This window comes from Sinocyclocheilus grahami, unplaced genomic scaffold (assembly GCF_001515645.1).
Source record: "Sinocyclocheilus grahami isolate Dianchi unplaced genomic scaffold, SAMN03320097.WGS_v1.1 scaffold1575.1, whole genome shotgun sequence".
Lineage (NCBI taxonomy): Eukaryota > Metazoa > Chordata > Actinopteri > Cypriniformes > Cyprinidae > Sinocyclocheilus > Sinocyclocheilus grahami.
Window position 1 is genome coordinate 32,764 of NW_015506754.1, and position 18,407 is coordinate 51,170.

The 18,407-nt window shown below is 38.8% G+C and overlaps 1 protein-coding gene across 3 annotated transcripts in view; it reads left to right on the plus strand.

Moving 5' to 3' along the window:
* LOC107571281 (acyl-protein thioesterase 1-like) overlaps positions 1-10,890 on the plus strand; it is a 39,296-nt gene extending 28,406 nt beyond the window's left edge. Inside the window, exons 5-6 of one of the 3 annotated variants that reach the window (XR_001607157.1) lie at positions 9,955-10,128; positions 10,751-10,878. The gene's annotated coding sequence lies outside the window, so the exon portion shown is untranslated. Of the gene's footprint in view, positions 1-9,954; positions 10,129-10,750 lie in introns of all 3 variants that reach the window. The other 2 variants (XR_001607158.1, XR_001607159.1) reach the window with 2 other exon arrangements.
* The last annotated feature ends 7,517 nt before the right edge of the window (positions 10,891-18,407 follow it).

An 18,407-nucleotide genomic window follows, 5' to 3' on the forward strand; every position in this document is an offset into this window, starting at 1 on the left:
TATTTTCGTTGATGAAATAGAGCAAAATAAGGCAATTGTGTTGTTGTCAGACAATATAAGTCACTTAATATTAACTTGTTTAATGAACTGTTGTATTAAATCAATATCACATTTGCAAACTCCCTTAATAATCATTAAAAGCTGTCACGTTTATCCCGATCTCACAAAACTCCATTATAATCGACGAAGCTCTCTACACTGCACAATGAATATCTTATTTACACTCCGTCAACACTGTGTTTGTTATAATGAGAGGATATGTCTGTGATACATTACTCAACGCTGCAGAAACACGTAAGTATATTAGAACCTTTGAAGCTTCCTCAGCGCAAACACAAATATGCTGATCGGGTCAGTCGCACAGGTGCTCCTAAATATTATTTCATAGTCGCACGCAGTAGCTTCCAGTCGCATATACGACTGAAATGGTCGCACTGTAGAGCCCTGAAAGGTGCCATAGAATGCATTGATACAATATTTTCAATTGTTCTCTGATGTCTACATAGAAGGTATGTGGCTTAGGTAAGGGCAAACAAACTCCAGAAACGGTTTTACATGTCCATTTACAACCCTAGGATTTGTCCCTAGAATGAAATGGTCTGTTTTTACCTTATTTGTAAGGGTCATGAATAATAATGTTGAGCTCTGCTCTGATTGGCTGTTTCACAGTGCGGCGCAATGTTGAGCTCTGCTCTGATTGGCTGTTTCACAGTGCAGCTCATTTCAGTAGCTCACACGGCAGGAAGGAAACACAGGGAAAATATATATTTCAGTCTCTTGCAGTTATATTGTTGGGTAATTATACTCCATACGTATAAAATGCGGGCATCAGGGAGCCGCTATTGATATGCGGGGCATTGAAACGGCTTTCGAATGCACGATCGTTTTACTTTCACTTTCGAGATTTGCGATCACACGTGCTCTATGTAAACTACAGCGGCAGTACTTGCCACACATTTTTCAAGATCAGATGCTTGTCAGTGGTGCTCAGGATCTGTAAATCATTCGCCATCATCCTCAGTCATCTCTCCTTACTCGGTTTATGTTGTAAGTGAAATCTTATGTACTGTAATGTAACAGGCTACCGCTAGCAAACAGCTAACCATGTCCCTATGGGCTCGTGCTATTTTATTAGAACGTGCGTTATTTGTTTTCCGTGCCTTTCTGAATACAGACACCAACCCATCCTTGCACATCACATCCCCTGCACAGCCTGGAACATAACATTTATTTCCATGATCTGCCATTTTCTATTATCCTCACAATACCTGCAAAACTTCTGATGATTCTGCTGTGCAGGTTTGGCTGGGGCGGCTAGCATAGAACATGGGCGGGTATATGCAAATGTTGGGTGCGTAACTATTAGTGATCCCGACTGTAACGTCACAGCCAGTGTTATGTTCTGATTTGCCTATTTTTCCAGTGGTCTTTTGCATGCACGAGATTAACATAAGAAGGAGGAAACAATGGTGTTTGAGGCTCACGGTATGTCATTTCCATGTACAGAACTGTTATTATTCAACTATGCCAAGGTAAATACAGTTTTCCATTCTATGGCACCTTTAAATGCTACTGTTTTTGACAGCGTTGATAAAGATTCTGTCAGATAATATCATGACATTTTTTTTTTTTTTTTGCGTTTCCCTTAACGCATGTCATATCCTCTCAGCAATAACATGTCCATGGGGTTTTTTGATTACTGTCAGTTTAAGTGCCGGCGATGTAGTCTTGCCAGATATTGCTATTAAATGAAACATTAACCGAAAAATAAACTGAAATTATTTCAGACCTTTTGCATATAAGATAAGATAACGATAAAGATATCGCTGACCCTAAACTGCAACTTCACACTTTATTAACTTTCTAAAAAGTCAAATTAAGTGGAAGAGACAAGTCCAAAAGTGCTTATAATAGCTTGATCCGGCAACACGGAGGCTGCGACCGTGCCCCCACTCATAACTCTCTCAAGACTCGTTCACTCTGCAGTGTCTTGCAGTGATTATTTTCATACCACAGATGCTAAACATTCTTGCAAACTGTCTAAACTGAATTATACATGTCATGCAGATTCATATGAGGAGTTTTAAACAGCAAATTAGTCATTCAGAGAACAAATTTTATTTTTGAACATGAAAAATTTACCAAAATCCAGACCTCGGTAACCTCATAGCTGGCTACGGCGGGAAAATGCTTTTATCCAAAGCGACTTACAAATGAGGACAATGGAAGCAATCAAAATCAACAAAAGTGCAACGATATGCAAATATGAGTCAACAGTAAAGATTTTAAATTGAAAAATAGTAAAGCACAGTTTTGAACAAGGAAGTCATTTTTTCTTTCAAAACCAGCTTGTACACAGCCAACAGATAAACCAAGCAGCGCTGTCATCTTAACAGATGAAAGGATGATACAAGCCTATCGGACATTCAAACTAATGTTTTATTGTGAATATGAGATTGATCTGAAGAATCAATGCTGTATCAGATGCAAGTAATCAGGATTGCTCAGTCACTCTCTCGCTCTCATAATACTCTGCTATACATAATACAACACTTTTAATACAGTAATACAATCAGCTTTTAATGAAGCATCTCAACATTACTTTGTTACTAGTTCTAAAGTGACGTTTTCTAATTAGTAACAGGCTTGGGCTCAGCTGTTAAACTGTCAACTTTAGATTTAAATCTGTGGTGGAAGGAAGTAGTTCTGCATAAAAGAGGGCTTTTTTATTCTTATGTATTTGCACACTCGTGCCATTGAACTGTTGTACTGCATAAACGCAATATCACACTCGTAGACATGAGATATGTCTGTATATCGGCATGCCGTGATTACCTATGGCCAAAATACAGCCATACCACACATCTCAACTTTTCCATGACATTCTAATTTATTGAGATGCACCTGTATACAGTCATGGCCAAAAGTTTTGGCAATGACAAACTGTGTGTTTTGCAAAGTTTGCTGCTTCAGTATTTGTAGATTATTTTCCCACATGTTTCTATGGTATACTGAAAAACAATGATAAGCATATCATAAGTTTTAAAGGCTTTTATTGGCAAAAAAATATAATGAGTCAATATTTACAGTGTTGACCCTTGTTCTTCATTACCTCTGCAATTCGCTCTGGCATGCTGGGTATTATCTTCTGGGCCAAATCCTGACTGATGTCGATCTATTCTTGCCTTATTAGTTCTCGGAGTTGATCACAATTTGTGGGCTTCTGCTTTTCCACTCACCTTTTGAGGACTGACCACAGGTTCTCTATGTGATTGAGATCCGGGAAGTTGCCTGGCCACGGATTCAAAATTTCAATGTAATGATCTTCGAGCCACTTCTTTATCACTCTTGCTTTGTGACATGGTGCTGGAAAATGCACGGATCATCACCAAATTGCTCATAGATCGTTAGAAGAAGTCGCTCTTGCAGTACATTTTGATACCCTTCTTTATTCATGGCAGTGTTTTTGGGCAGAATTATGAGAGAGCCCACTTCCTTGGTTGAAAAGCAATCCCACACATGGATGGTCTCAGGATGCTTCACTGTTGGAACAACACAGGACTCATGGTAGCATTCACCTTTTCTTCTCCGAGCAATCGATTTTCCAGATGTCCCAAACAGTCGGAAGGGAGCTTCATCAGAGAAAATAACTTTGCACCAGTCTTCTGCTGTTCAATCCTTGTACTTCCTGCAGAATTTCAGTCTGTTCTTGACATTTTTCTTGGAGAGAAGTGGCTTCTTTGCTGCCCTTCTTGACACCAATGTAAATCCTCAATAGAGCATTCAGCTCCTCTGATATCCCCGAAGCAGCCACACATGAAGGCTCCATAACTCCGGGTTCAGGGTGCCACACCGAGCTGCTCGCTTGAGACAGCAGATCCTTCCTGATGGGGATCGGCCAGGGCGGCGCCACCAGCACCTCTGTCAGGTCCGGGAACCAAGGCTGGTTCGGCACAATTTGGGGCGATGAGTATCACCAAAGCCCCCTCCTCCCTGATCTTGCATAACACCAGTGGCAATATCTTGATTGGAGGAAACGCATACAGCCTGGCTGCTGGTCAGTGCGATGTCAGAGCGTCCCCTTCCAGCGGGGAGTGAGACAGGGAGAAGAACAGCGGGCAGTGCGCATTCTCACTCGGGGCACACAGATCCACCTCCGCTCTCCCGTAGCAGGTCCAAATCATCCGAACCGACTCGGGGTTCAACCTCCACTCTCCTTGAGGAATCCCCTTCCTCGAAAGCATGTCCGCCCCGCGGTTCAGGAGACCGGGGATGTGCGCTGCTCTGATGGAGAGAAAGTGCCAGTCCGCCCATAACAGGAGATTCGCTGCTTGCTTGTACAAAGCCCTGGAACGTACGCCTCCTTGGTGATTTATGTACGAGACCACAGACATGTTGTCGGTGCGAATCAGTACCTGTCGCTGTTCCAGCTGCGGCTGAAAATCCTTTAGAGCTAAGAACACTGCTTCCAGCTCCAAGCGGTTTATGTGCCACTGGCTCTGGGGTTCTGACCACAACCCCGAAGCCGGCATGACCTCGCACACTGCTCCCCAGCCGCGAGTCGATGCGTCCGTCATGACCACAACGCGTGACGTCACCAAGCCCAGGGGAACCCCCTGGCTGAAGAGATCTGGGTTGCGCCTCAGAGCTTCGATGCAGCCGCGGGAGACCGCGATGTGCAAACGGCCCAAAGTCCCCGCCATCCAAGGGACTCAAGATTTCAACCATAACTGCAGGGGGCGCATGTGTAGTAAGCCCAGATGACATACCGCTGCAGCAGACGCCATGAGTCCCAGCAGCCTCTGAAATTCCTTCAAGAGAACAGAGCGGCTCTGCACTGCTCTGAGGCACCGCATTGAGTGAGGAGGAAATAGCTCTTTTTGTGAGAATGTATGCATTTTTATTGAATGAACATCCAACACATAAACATTTGAAAACATGAACTTGTGGCGCTTGGGAGCCGGGCCTCTCTTGCACTCTCCTCATCTCTTCAGACCGTCAGGACGACTGCTTAGCAGCCGGTGGAAAGCGCGCCTCGGCATCACGTGACTCATGGCTATGATGCGCTTTTGAGCCTCCGCAAAGCGCTCAGTAATGGACTCCACGGCGTCACCAAAAAGGCCGGAGGGAGTCACAGGAGCGTTCAGCAGCACTTTACGGTCGGCATCCTTGAGGTCAGCTAGGTTTAACCAAAGGTGCCTCTGAAGGACGACCATAAAACCCATGGCCTTACCCACAGCCTGGCCCGCTCGCTTCGTTGCCATCAGTGCGAAGTCCGTCGCCACACGCAGATCCTTAATGGCCTCTGCCCGTGAGGGCTCCGCCCTCCGGTGCCTGCAGGAGCTTCGCCTGAAAAACCTGCAGCACTATCATGGCATGCAGCGCGGAAGCCGCCTCGCCATCAGATGCATACGCTTTATTGGCAAGGTAGTCCTGCATGGCTTTGAGGGGAGGCTGATGTCTGAGCCTAGGGTCTTGACTGCTGCAGGACACAGGTGCGCAGCGACGGTCTCCTCGACTGGGGGAGAGCGCACGTACCCATGGGCCTCCGCCCCATCCATGTGGGAAAAAAATGGCCTGTGTGGCAGAGTGGACGGGCGCTGATTGTGGCGCAGACCATGTTTTCACCAACTGCTCTTGTACGTCGGGGAAGAAGGGGACCGACGTCCTTGAGTCAGCTTTTCGGACCTGAAATACCAGGAGTCAAGCTTACTCCTGGCAGGCTCCTCTGGAGTACTCCAGGTAAGCGCCAACTCCTGGACAGCCCTTGACAGAACCCTCATGAGCTCCTCCTGGAGGTCTGGGGGCCCCATGCTGTCCGGCTGATCGGATTCCAATCCCGCCCAATCCTCCCTCTCTGAGGCCGAGATGGACATCGAGTCATCCCCCTCCTCCTGGCTAAAGGACACAAACTCTGCGATGTTGGAAGGAGGGCGGAAGCAGTCCTCGGAGAGTGAGACCGGGGCGGAAGCAGTCCTAGGGGAGTGAGACTGGGAAACAGGGCAACCGTTGGGGTTGGTGGAGCGACAAGACGACACTCCTGTCACCGGGAGGGCCCACCAGCGGCACCATATACTCATCCCAAATAGGCCGCGAGCCACATTGCAACGGGTCCGGAGTTGGACTCGTCCAGCGCTGCCTCGCCGTGGGCCAGGCCCAGGCAGGCGATGCAGTAGTCGTGCTGATCCAGCGGCTCTATTGGTCCCGCGCAGATCTTGCAGATTGTTGCTATAGTGAATTCAACAGGTGAAGTAGAAGATTCTGACGTAATTGTCGTGTGCACCACATTTTATACTGCCTCTCGAGCTCGTCGGTATTTGCATGCGATTTGCATACTTTGTGTCAATTGGCCAGTCATTTGGACTGGCGGGAGCCAATAGGACTTCAGGAAAGGTTGGAAGGGAAGGAGTTCCCATAACGGAGAAATATCTCTGTGATGTCTCGTGAAAGCTCGAGAGGGAACTGCTTTGTTTAGCCGCCATACTGAGAGGATTGCGCTGCCTCTCCGCTATTGAGTATTTTCATTTTCTGTCGTGATTGTGGAAAATGTCACCATTGTATGTCATTCTTGCTGCATCGAGAATTGCAAAAGTAACTCCGATCATCGTTCTGAGAAAACTGGACAATGCAGTGTATTTTTTTGCCTTTTCTCTGTCTAAAAACCCCAAGGGAAGCAGGTCGCGGAGATGACAAGCAGACGCCGGATAGTAAATCCATTACAAATGTCACAGATTAAACCCACTGCCTGTCACTTAATAAAAGTATCATGTTGAGGCATTTTTTTTTTTGATTTTGTTTGGTTTAATAATTAACATCACCTTCGTGAGTATGACTCACTCAGCTTATGAATTAGCAGAACTTGAACAGGGACATTAAAACACTTAACACAAATAAGGCTTCATGTGGCTTAATGTACCAAGACAGTGATAAAGACAAAATTGTAAAGCATATGCTACGTGCAGATACGTACATAAGCCCAAAATGTGAACGCAATTCTTTATTTACATGTTAAGCATTTTCTATTCATATAAAGAAGACCACATTCTGTACACACCTTACTAATAAAGCATAATATCTGCAGAAAAACTGAACCCAAAATAAGAACTTGAAATACTGTCTTAATGCATAAACTTTTCTTCATTACGATTTTCTAAAAGGAGGATAACGCTTAATATTCTGGCCTCATCTGCATGTCATTTAGCATCACTGGCTTAATACATTAAAGCAGCATTTTAAAATGATACAAAACTGTTCACAAGCTTCCAGGGATTTCATTTTAGTTGTCATTTGTTGAAATAAATAGAAAATAAAGTGTGCTTGTGTCTGCTGAATGTGGCCCACAATCTAGGATTCTCCTCCGTGGCCATGGAAATATTAATATACAATGACAACAATTATACTTGTCATTAAAACGTTTACAACAAAGAAATGGATCGACTTCTGTCAGCTTGCTGAACAAACACTTTATTTGGATAATCTACCATATGAAGGCTGAAGCAGAAGCGTGTGTCCAGTGGGCGACACTGTTTTCATGGTAATCAGATCAAAATTATAAATGAAATTCTACAAAACTTAAGATAAAAAAAATCTAATTATCATGTGAAGCGATAAAATAGCTTATCTTCCCTGCAAACGATCTGTTTTCATGGTAATCAGATCAAAATTATAAATGAAATTCTACAAAACTTAAGAGAAAAAAAATCTAATTATCATGTGAAGCGATAAAATAGCTTATCTTCCCTGCAAACGATCCAATGAAGAATGCGAATATTTAACATAAAGGCAAAAACAAAACAAAAGATAAGCATGTTGGTATCCGTATTAATTTCAGCATTTGTAGCAGAGGGTAATCCTCTCAGAATGCCGGCGGCGCCCCAGCATGCAACGCGGTGTGACTTAGCTTCACATTCTCTATTGAGGACAAAGAGCACTCATGTGATATTGCTCTAGCTACTCGTGTGATGTCGCTTATCATGTGATATAAATATGAGACAAACACTCATACAGGAGCATGTTTGCCCCAAATATCTTTTTTATATCTTTTTTTTAATATCTGAATTTTAGGGCATAATTGCATTTATGAAGTTGTTGCCTTGCATCATATTTGTCAACAGTCAACTGTATGAAATGTAAGATGACCTACAGGTCTGGGGCGGGGCCAGTGCGTTGACTGCGTTAAAATATTTTAATCGCGTTATTTTTTCATAACTAATTAAGTTAACACGTTAAACTGACAGCCCTAATGTGTGTGTGTATATATATATGCATACATGTACAGTGTTGGGGAAAGTTACTTTTAAAAGTAATGCATTACAATATTGCGTTACTCCATAAAAAAGTAACAAATTACGTTACTTAGTTACTTTTTATGGAAAGTAATGCATTACGTTACTTTTGCGTTACTTTTTAAATCTGGACAGGGCTTGCTTGTTTGTTTTTAAAATAAAAAAGTTCTATTTTTGGCAAATATAAAAGCCTTTTCATACCAAAAGTGAAATTAATAAGCCTCAGGCTGAAAGAAATTTAAATTTATGTCCGTACAGTAGAATGCAGAAGAAGAAATTTCAACACACTTCAGCAATAAAAAAAAAGAGACACAAATGTTTGTCTAGAGTAATTTTTGCTTATTAGTATGGTTGAACTGGATCATCGAAGGTCAGAAGCAAAGTCATTGGTTAATAGAATAGGATTAAATACATAAAGGATATTTGTGTTGTTTAACATTTAATTATTGTAGGTTTGCGTTATATTCTAAGTATTTTTTTATTCATTTTGAGGAATACTGAATCTGTGTTTTTATTTTGTGAGTGAGATTAATGAATGCATATTCATATTTATTTTAGAACTACAGTAGCATCTTCTGATTTCTCTCAACATGGGGACAGGAGAGCTGTCAATCAATAAATTGGGAAAAAAAGTAACTTGCGTTACTTATTTGAAAAAGTAACTCAAGAAGTACAAGATATTCTCTTGTAAATTAAAAAGTAATGCATTAATTTATTAGTTACTTGAAAAAAGTAATCTGATTACGTAACTCACGTTACTTGTAATGTGTTATCCCCAACACTGTGTGTGTATGTGTGTGTAGTTAGGTCCATATATATATTTGAAATTGAAGTGCAGATTTTAAGCCTCAATTCAAGGGATTGAACAAAAATATAACAAAATGCTTGGGAATTACAACCATTTTTATACACAGTCCCCCCATTTTCAGGGGCTCAAATGTAATTGGACAAATAAATATAATCATAAATAAAATGTTCTGAAATGTTCTAATTAAAATGTTGTGCCTCGTTATCCCCTTGTTCAGTTGTGTATTTAAAGAGTGTTCTGTTCCTGGTTTCCTTGTTCGGTGTCTTACGTCATTCCATGTCTCCTACGTTCCCGATGTTCCCTGCCTTTTTGTTTATTAAAGTCTGTTTGTTCAAGTTACTCCTGTGTCTCCTCGTTACATTCCCACTAACAAAAATATAGTGCGCGACACATGTAAATGACATGAAAGGCCTCTGCAACAAAAGAAGTCAGGACCACTATTGTCATAAATAACTGACAATTGGGCTACTTTTTGGATTTGTGGTATGGGTCTGTTCTGGGCAAGAACTCCTTGCCCATCTATGCAGCCTTTCAATGATAAGGCGCAGCAATATACACAATATTCACTCATAATTATTATTCTCTGCTACACTAAAACTGTAAAGAAAACATTTGTCAAAAGGCTCATCAGAAATGGATAGCTGTTGTCCACCAAATCCAAATCAAATCTGGCTCCATTCTGGTATGAAATGTCCACTTCAATCAGTTTTAGGTTGATACAATTTTTCTTTGAATCTTTTTTACTAAAAAAAATATGTTTCCGTACAGAAGTAATGTAGGTTACAAATGCTGTTTTATGATGATATTCATATGTGATTTTTTTTCTTCTGTCTGTTCTCTCTTGCTGTCTCTATTCTGTAGTCAATGATTAGCAATAATAAGGATATATCGGTGCTGCAGTGTCATGGCGAAGCAGATCCTCTGGTTCCTCTTATTTTTGGCCGTCTCACTGTAGAGAAACTCAAAGTCATGCTGAATCCCTCCAATATCACTTTTAAAACATACTCTCAAATGCCTCACTGTGCATGTCCTGAGGTTTGCATAAATCAAGTTTATTATTTACTCTCGCTTTTTTATTATTCAGAATACAGTAGCTCTGTTCCAAAATCTAATGAGTTGCCTTGCTGTCTACTGCTTAGTGTCTACATAGGAAGCTATCTTCTAAGGCTTTATTCAAACCATTATTGAACCTCATAAGTGACTGTTAAGCTAACAACGCGGTAACTCAGTGGTAGGTCTCCGGTTTAAGTCCAGGCAAGGGGCAGCCTTTTTTTAAGTTGGCATTTCTTTTCTTCCTTGTATTGGTGTGATTTCCACCAGGGCTCTGTTTCCCCCACAGTCAAAAACAGCAGCTTAGGTGAATTGGAGATTCTAAATTGCCCATAAGTATAAGAAATAGCGTGAATGTGTTTGTTAGCCCTGTATTAAAGATACACTGGGGTAGGATTCAGCACTGTGTGTGACACTTCATTGGATTTCTTCTTGCTTCAACCAACTACTTACATTTTTTTTTATTAAATGGATGACAGCCTAAAAATGCTTCCTATGTAGGTTACTCACTATGTTTTTGAACAGGGCATTTTAATGCATTAATTGGATTTATTTAGAACATACTGAAACATTTTAAACTGATTTCCTCCTCCTTTTCTTTCAACAGGAAATGATGGACATCAAGCAGTTTATTAAGAAGCAGCTCCCCAAAATCAATTAATCAACCATTTATACTGTAATTGTTCGGTTTTACAGTACTTTTTTTGTTAAATGGACAGTGAAATTCATTAAATGAAATGAGTTAACTCAAATAATAAAGTTCATTGGACTTAATTGAAATAAGTTCTGTAAATTTAAAATGTTGTAGTAAGGTGAACTTAAAATGATGATTTCTAGTTCCCAGCATGCTTTGCATCAGACAACAAGGAAAATAAATGTAGAAATTAAGTGTTATTTTGTGTGTTTTTACACAAGATTAACATAGAGAGACACAAGTTAGTACTTAAATGTTGTGTTGTGTCAGGATTTACATAGGTTTTTGTTATGTTGGTTTTGTAGTGTTACCGCTGTGGTGAAGAGTAGAGCCTGTGGTTAAGTTGAGGATGGAGAGCAAAATTTGAAGACTATTTATATTGCATGTTGTTTGACTACTTACATGCATGTATTGTGAGTCTTTTTGATAACTACATTAGTACATGCTAGTGTGTTGTTGCTAGCTAGCACTTAACTATAAAGATCTGAATGAATGTGCTGTTAATGGAAGCAAGTTGTATAAAAGTATATCATTGTGATGAGTGGGGTGGGATCATGGAAGCGAGGCTTGGCTCCCATGGCTCTCAGCCCCGCCCCACTTGTCATAAAAATGTTAAGGTCTACTAACTTTAAAAAATTGAATTCGTTTACTCAAATATTTTGAGGCAATACGTTTCCTCAAATGTTTTGAGTATTCTTAACTTACCAGGTTTTACAGTGTATTAAAAATATACTAAAGTGCATGTAGTGTTTTCAGACACTTAATTGCATTTTGTTTATAATTAAATGAAAATGTATTGCTTGTGTGTGTCAAACTCCTGGAGGGCCACAGCCCTGCAGAGTTTAGATTCAACCCTAATTAAATGACCCTCCAGGAACTGATTTTGACACCCCTGCTCTACTCTGTAGCATCTGATGAGCTCAAAAGTTTTGTCATGTGACCTGGGGCCATAAACTCCCTGACCCTTAAGGATGAACCCTGTAACATCACAGGAATGGCCCAAAGAGAGATTCCTGAAGAATCCGTGTATCATTCGATCATTCGGTTTTTTATTTAATATTGAAAGTAGAAAAATGAGAAAACGGATCCTTTTTCGTTTTTTTCCCAAAAAAACGAAAAACGAGAATTCAGCTTAAATTTTCGTTTTTTGTTCATGGGTGGAAAAATTAATAAACAGCTTGAATATTTGATTTCTACACATGGGCGGGAATTAAATGCCCCTTAAAAGACAAATTAAATATTTGTCTTTTAAAAGGCTTCATTTAGATTATTTGACGTTAAATGCATCATATAAGTAACTTTGGAATAAATCACAGTAGGCCTATGTATCATGATTTTAAAAAAGCGACTTTACAGTCTGGAAATACTTTAGGCTATAGCAAATTATTTTGCGGACCCCCTATCACTTTAAGAACCGCTGGTCTACACAGAAGAAAGACCTGTCTAGACTCTGCCCCCGTATGAGTTGTGTCAAGCTATTCATTAGTCTGTTTGATGAGAAAAATATGAAATGTAGTTGCAATAAAATGGGTTATTAATCCATACAACTGCAGCAGTGGAGGACTATTATTCTGCTACGTGATACTGCAGAAGAACTGATGACGGCACGGTTTGATCTTCGGCTGACCAATCAATAGAAAGGGGCGTTTAATTCCCGCCCACATGTAGAAATCGAGTATTCAAGCTGTTTATTAATTTTTCCACCCATGAACGAAAAACAAAAATTTAAGCTGAATTCTTGTTTTTCGTTTTTTGGAAAAAAAACGAAAAAGGAGCCGTTTTCTCATTTTTCTACTTTCAATATTAAATTAAAAAACAAATGATCGAATGATACACAAATTCTGAAGGCTCCGATCAGTTCTGGGAGGGAATGGCCTCCCAGACTTTTTTTCTTTTCACTTTTTACTTTGATGTTGATGTTATGCCCTGTTTACACCTGGTGTTAAGATGTGTTTTCATCAATCTGATCATAATTGGATAATGCTACATAAAGATGGGCTCTAAAATGCTTTATGCTTGTCCACTTTCGACCCCTTCCAGAGGTAATGGAAAACTCATTCGACCAGATTGCATTCATAATGTGGATGCTCATGTGATCGAATGCATTCCAGCAGCCACTAAAGTCCACCTACTCTCCACTGACTGAGCTAATTCTTAATTATTACGATGTTCATTTCCTATCTGTTAATCGACGAACTTAGAATGTTAAATTAGGTTTAAATCCACTAGTTTAAGGAAACCGAGACAGCAAAGTGCATATTGTTTTTCTTTATTTTACAAAGGCATGATTTTGTTTTTATTGCGAGTAGATTTAAATAAAAGGAGAACCGTTTGCAGTTTTAAATGATGTCTTACTCCTATCTTTATGACCAGAAATAACATAATATTTTAGTCGATATACTGTCGAACAAGCAATATACATCCATCATTTTCGAATGGGAGTTTAATTAAATCTCCTAAAACAAGGTCTGTGGTTCACACGAGCTCAAGATACTTTCACGTTTTATTCTACGACATAAAACACACCCCACTCATAATATTTTTTTAAACTCCCCCCCCCCCCACCCCGCTGTGATAAGAACAATATCTGTGATCACGCCGGAGCCTCTCGTGTGCACACAACATATATATAGCATTGCAATGGAGTGGTGGAACTATGAAGTTTTTTTTGTAGGCAAAAACCTGGAAGCGAGTTAGCATTTTAGCACTTCTGGTTCCATCGTCCCAGAGTCAATGGGTTTTTTGAATGGGAGTTTAATTAAATCTCCTAAAACAAGGTCTGTGGTTCACACAAGCTCAAGATACTTTCACGTTTTATTCTACGACATAAAACACACCCCACTCATAATATTTTTTTAAACTGTTAAAAGTTTCTTAAAGATAGTTGCTAACAAGTTGCTAAATGGGACTACAGGCGCTGTTGGAGACATTAAACTTCATCACGCTGAAAAGTTTATAAAGTATTTTCTAATTGTAGTATAATTTACAGTACAATTAATTGTAGAATGCAAGGATAAAATTAAATTTTGTGTACCCACACTAACAAAATAATAGCTGAAATGTGGTACTTTATTCAATAAAATAAATTTAATCTTAACTCGCTCACTCTGCTGTTATTTAAGATCCTTAAAGATAGTTGCTAACAAGTTGCTAAATGGGACTACAGGCGCTGTTGGAGACATTAAACTTCATCACGCCGAAAAGTTTATAAAGTATTTTCTAATTGTAGTATAATTTACAGTACAATTAATTGTAGAATGCAAGGATAAAATAAAATTGTGTACCCACACTAACAAAATAATAGCTGAAATGTGGTACTTTATTCAATAAAATAAATTTAATCTTAACTCGCTCACTCTGCTGTTATTTAAGATTAAATGCACTAGAATTGTATTGAATACTTGGAGACACCTTTTTAATTAAAACATACATATTAATCAAGGATTTATTGACTTTTAATGCACCTTATTTCAAAATGCTTTCATATGTCCTTTAGTTATAATTAGTTAATTTATTCACTATTCTATTTATTAATGTCTCATTTCAGTTTTAGTTTGGCCGTAGTTTTGTATTTATTCCAGTTTATATGAAAATATTTGTGTAGCGTGGATTAAAATTCAGTAAATCCTTTTCACTGAACATGTTAAAATAAGTTTGAAAAAGTTGCCAGAAGCATGTTTAAGGCAAGCGTCTGTGGTGCTGTAGTTCGTTTATAGCCTAAGTTTAGCTTTTAAGTTCTGGCGCTTTTATTTAGGCTTCAAAATTCATAAAAGTTATATTATTTTGTGAAGATTATCTTGATGGACAAAACGTGTAAATTTCATGAACTATGGTTGCACACAGAGCATATTTTTGTCAATAATCCAAAAGCCTATTGAAAAGTCCGGTAGGCCTAACGCTTTAGATTACAACCCGCAAAGAACTACGTAAGTATACTGAATTTACGGTGTACGTTTCTGTAATTATAGTGTAGGCCTACGTATAAACGGGCGCACATATGTTGTCCGCAGGTGCGCATGCGCGACCAAAATAAGAAATGCGCTGTGTTAATGAGTTCAGAGCACGCGTTTGCGTACCGACATGGTTGACAGCTGTTAATGCACAATTACCATTTTAGATCGACTGTACTATATAAGATTTCTATTCAAACTGAAAGCATAAATCTAGGCTACCCGCTAACATTTTCAAAACACAATGCAAAACTGTGACATTTCATGCGCTGACGCTCTACAATCGGCAGCGTTAAACCCGGAACCCGGAAGCGCATGTACTTACTTGCCGGCACCCCGCCAAAATAAAAGCTTGCTGATTTTAAGTTTGAAAATGAAAAATTCTAATAATTCTAATTAAAAATAATAATTAAGGTTCAAATAAAAATTTAAATATTAGCATTTTATTTTAAGATTACTATAAAATAATTGTATTTAATACTCCCTTTTTATTTTAAAATAAAATAGTATTATCACACTATTATTTAGTTTATTATTTTATTAAAAAAAATAAAAAATAAAGTGCAATAATATTATCACTATTATTAATTAATTTTTTATAGTTATATTTGATGGGTCAAAACCAAATCTCCAGGTTCTCATACGAGAACCAGGCTGAAAAACTTACACTCTAAAAAATGCTGGGTTAAATATAACCCAGCGCTGGGTTAAAAAGGGACAAACCCAGCTATTGGGTTGCTTTGACTGGGTCAACCGCGGGGTCAAAACAACCCAATAGCTGGGTTTGTCCCTTTTTAACCCAATGCTGGGTTATATTTAACCCAGCATTTTTTAGAGTGTAAGTTCACCCCTGCCTATAAAGAATGTATGTGTAGGTATAAGGGAACAATGTGTTACGTTTGGGTAATAAGGGGGTAACTACCAGATATGCAACCTGCAAAGAACTGCGAAAGTAAACTGAAGTTACAGCATAACTTTTTTTGTAATTATAGTGTACGTATTCAGTACCTTTGTGTAGGTATAGGGGAATAATATGCGACGTTTGTGGAATAAAGGGGTAACAACCTGTAAAATTACAAATCATTTATACTGTAAGTATTTTTAAACTAAGGGGTACCTATTCTAATATTACGTGGTATGTATGGCCTAAACAACAATCTTATGTTTGGGAATAATTTAGAAAGACAATATTCTTTTTATAATTTTATATTGGTATTTTATTATAGGCCTATATGTATTTTTTTAACCATGGGGTACATATTTTATTATTAAAGGATACGTGATGGACATTACTGAACAACAAAACTGGACATCTTGTGAAATTAGTTAATGAGTTTCTGCTATGATTTATAATTCACGAGTCTACTTGCCTTATTTGTCGATCTAATCAACTTCACACCAGCAACTTCTCAACACCACTATCACCAAATAACTTTGCATGATATACCATCAAGGTTCAATGCAGCTCAAAACAAGCTTACCTCTTTCCAGCTGTTCGCAGAAAAAAATACATGATACAAGATTTGTATTTTAGTGGATGTATACTGTGATGTGTTTATAGCAAAAAAAAATAAAAAATGTAGAGGGTTTAATTTGGCCATCGAACAATTAAATTAAAACTAGTGCAATGTTTTTCTCTGTAATTACTGTGCAAATATAAATTTGTTCTGTGTTTAAGTCCAACTTGTTTCTCCCTTGTTCTATGTAGTTACAGGGTAAATATAACAGTTGCGGGCTGTAAATGAATGTGGTGCTTGTTCCCCCCTTGTTCCATGTAGTTACAGGCAGGTTACAATAGCTTTAAATATGATTTTTATTCTATCAACATTTTTGATGCACTGAAATGTCATAATTCTTGTTACTAATTTCAGTATCACAAAAAAATAATACTAGCCTAAGTAAAACCAAACTTACCGAAGACAAGTAAACAGTCACAAATTACAAGAGAACAGATACATAAGAAATCAACCTACTTGAAAAACTTAAAGCACTGAATAAAAAACATTATATTGTATAAAGTAAATGTACAAATAGACTGAATAGTCTTCACTGTATAAATTCAATACATTAATTCTTACTTATTTTACAAAAGTGATTCAGTCATGGACAGGGAGTGATTTTCTTTCGGATGTTTGATTTATGTTATTGACACAAATGGCAACAGTAGCTATATTAGGCTGCTTTCGAGGAATAGTTCACCCAAAAATGAAAATTCTGTTGTTTTTCTAAACCTGTATGAGTTTCCTTCTGCTGTTGAATGCAAAATAATATATTGGGAACAATACTGGTAACCAAACAGTTGCTGCATGACTTTCATAGTATGAAAAAAAATACACTATTGGAGTCAATGGGGAGCAGAAAACTTCTGGTTATGAACATTCTTCAAAATATCTTCTTTTATGTTGAGGTAAACAAAGAAATTCATAAAGGTTCAGAACAACTTGAGGCTGAGTAAATGATGACAGTATTTTCGTTTTTGGGTGAACTATCCCTTTAAAATCTCATCATACAATGCCAGGAGCTCATATTGCCTACTACACTACTCATGCATGCTTTATCTTTAACTATAATGTTCATGCAAGACACAAATGACTGTTTACACGATGACACTCGCAAAGACGGGCGTTTTGACGCATAAAATGTGTATTTGAACGTTTAAGCTCAAGGCGCGAAAAATAACTCAAGTTTAGGCAGGTGCTTTACGAGTAGGTGCGCGCCGCGCGTTTTAGGCTGAAACCGTCTTAACGCGTGCATTTGCCAAAATGAATTCTGCCCCGCTTCTTAATGTCCCTGAACAGTTACATTTGTTTTAAAACCACAATGTTTCAAATGTGTTTAAATGATAAACTAACATCATGACGCGCAAAACGATTGACATATTTCTAGCGGATTAGTTCTCAACCCAAAAGCGAATATACTGGGCCGATAGAGTTTATTCAAAAATAACAAGCAATATACATCCATCAAGTTAATAATCAAACTAACCTAAAATCTGTGGAGATGATGACACTATGTTTTTATCTGCTCCATGTGTCCGGTCCACTTGCTGTTCCACAACTTCCACTCCATCATCAGCTTTAGTAAAATAACATGATAGCTGGGAATTTTACTGACTAACTCGTGTTTTTCCCTCTCTCCTCATTTTTTTTTTTAGAATAGCCCCTCTCTCACTTTTTTTTATTTTTTAGAATAGTTGACATTTTTACTTATCGAAGATTGTTCTTTGCATGACCATTTCCAGATTACGGCAGAACGAAGTGAAGAGAGGTGAGTGCGGACATTAGGCGCAGCGATCACCTGATAGGATTCACAGGCCGTTCAAAAGTAAAATATAAAATAAATGCATTTGATTGGTAAAACAAATTCAAACGTGACGTTTCAGTCTCTAATGGTACTGCATGGAATTTACGGAAAAGCTCCACTAAATAATTATTATATAATAATAAGCTAAAAAGTGGGGGTTGTGCTGGAGCTTTGGCGATCAGCGCTACCAATGACCAGTAAATCTACTCCACAGCCAATCACGAGCCCCCTCATAGCTCGGGCCCCGGGGCTTCAGCCCCGCCTAGCCCAATGGTTAATGCGGCCCTGGTTACAGGGTAAATACAAAATTTTGCGGG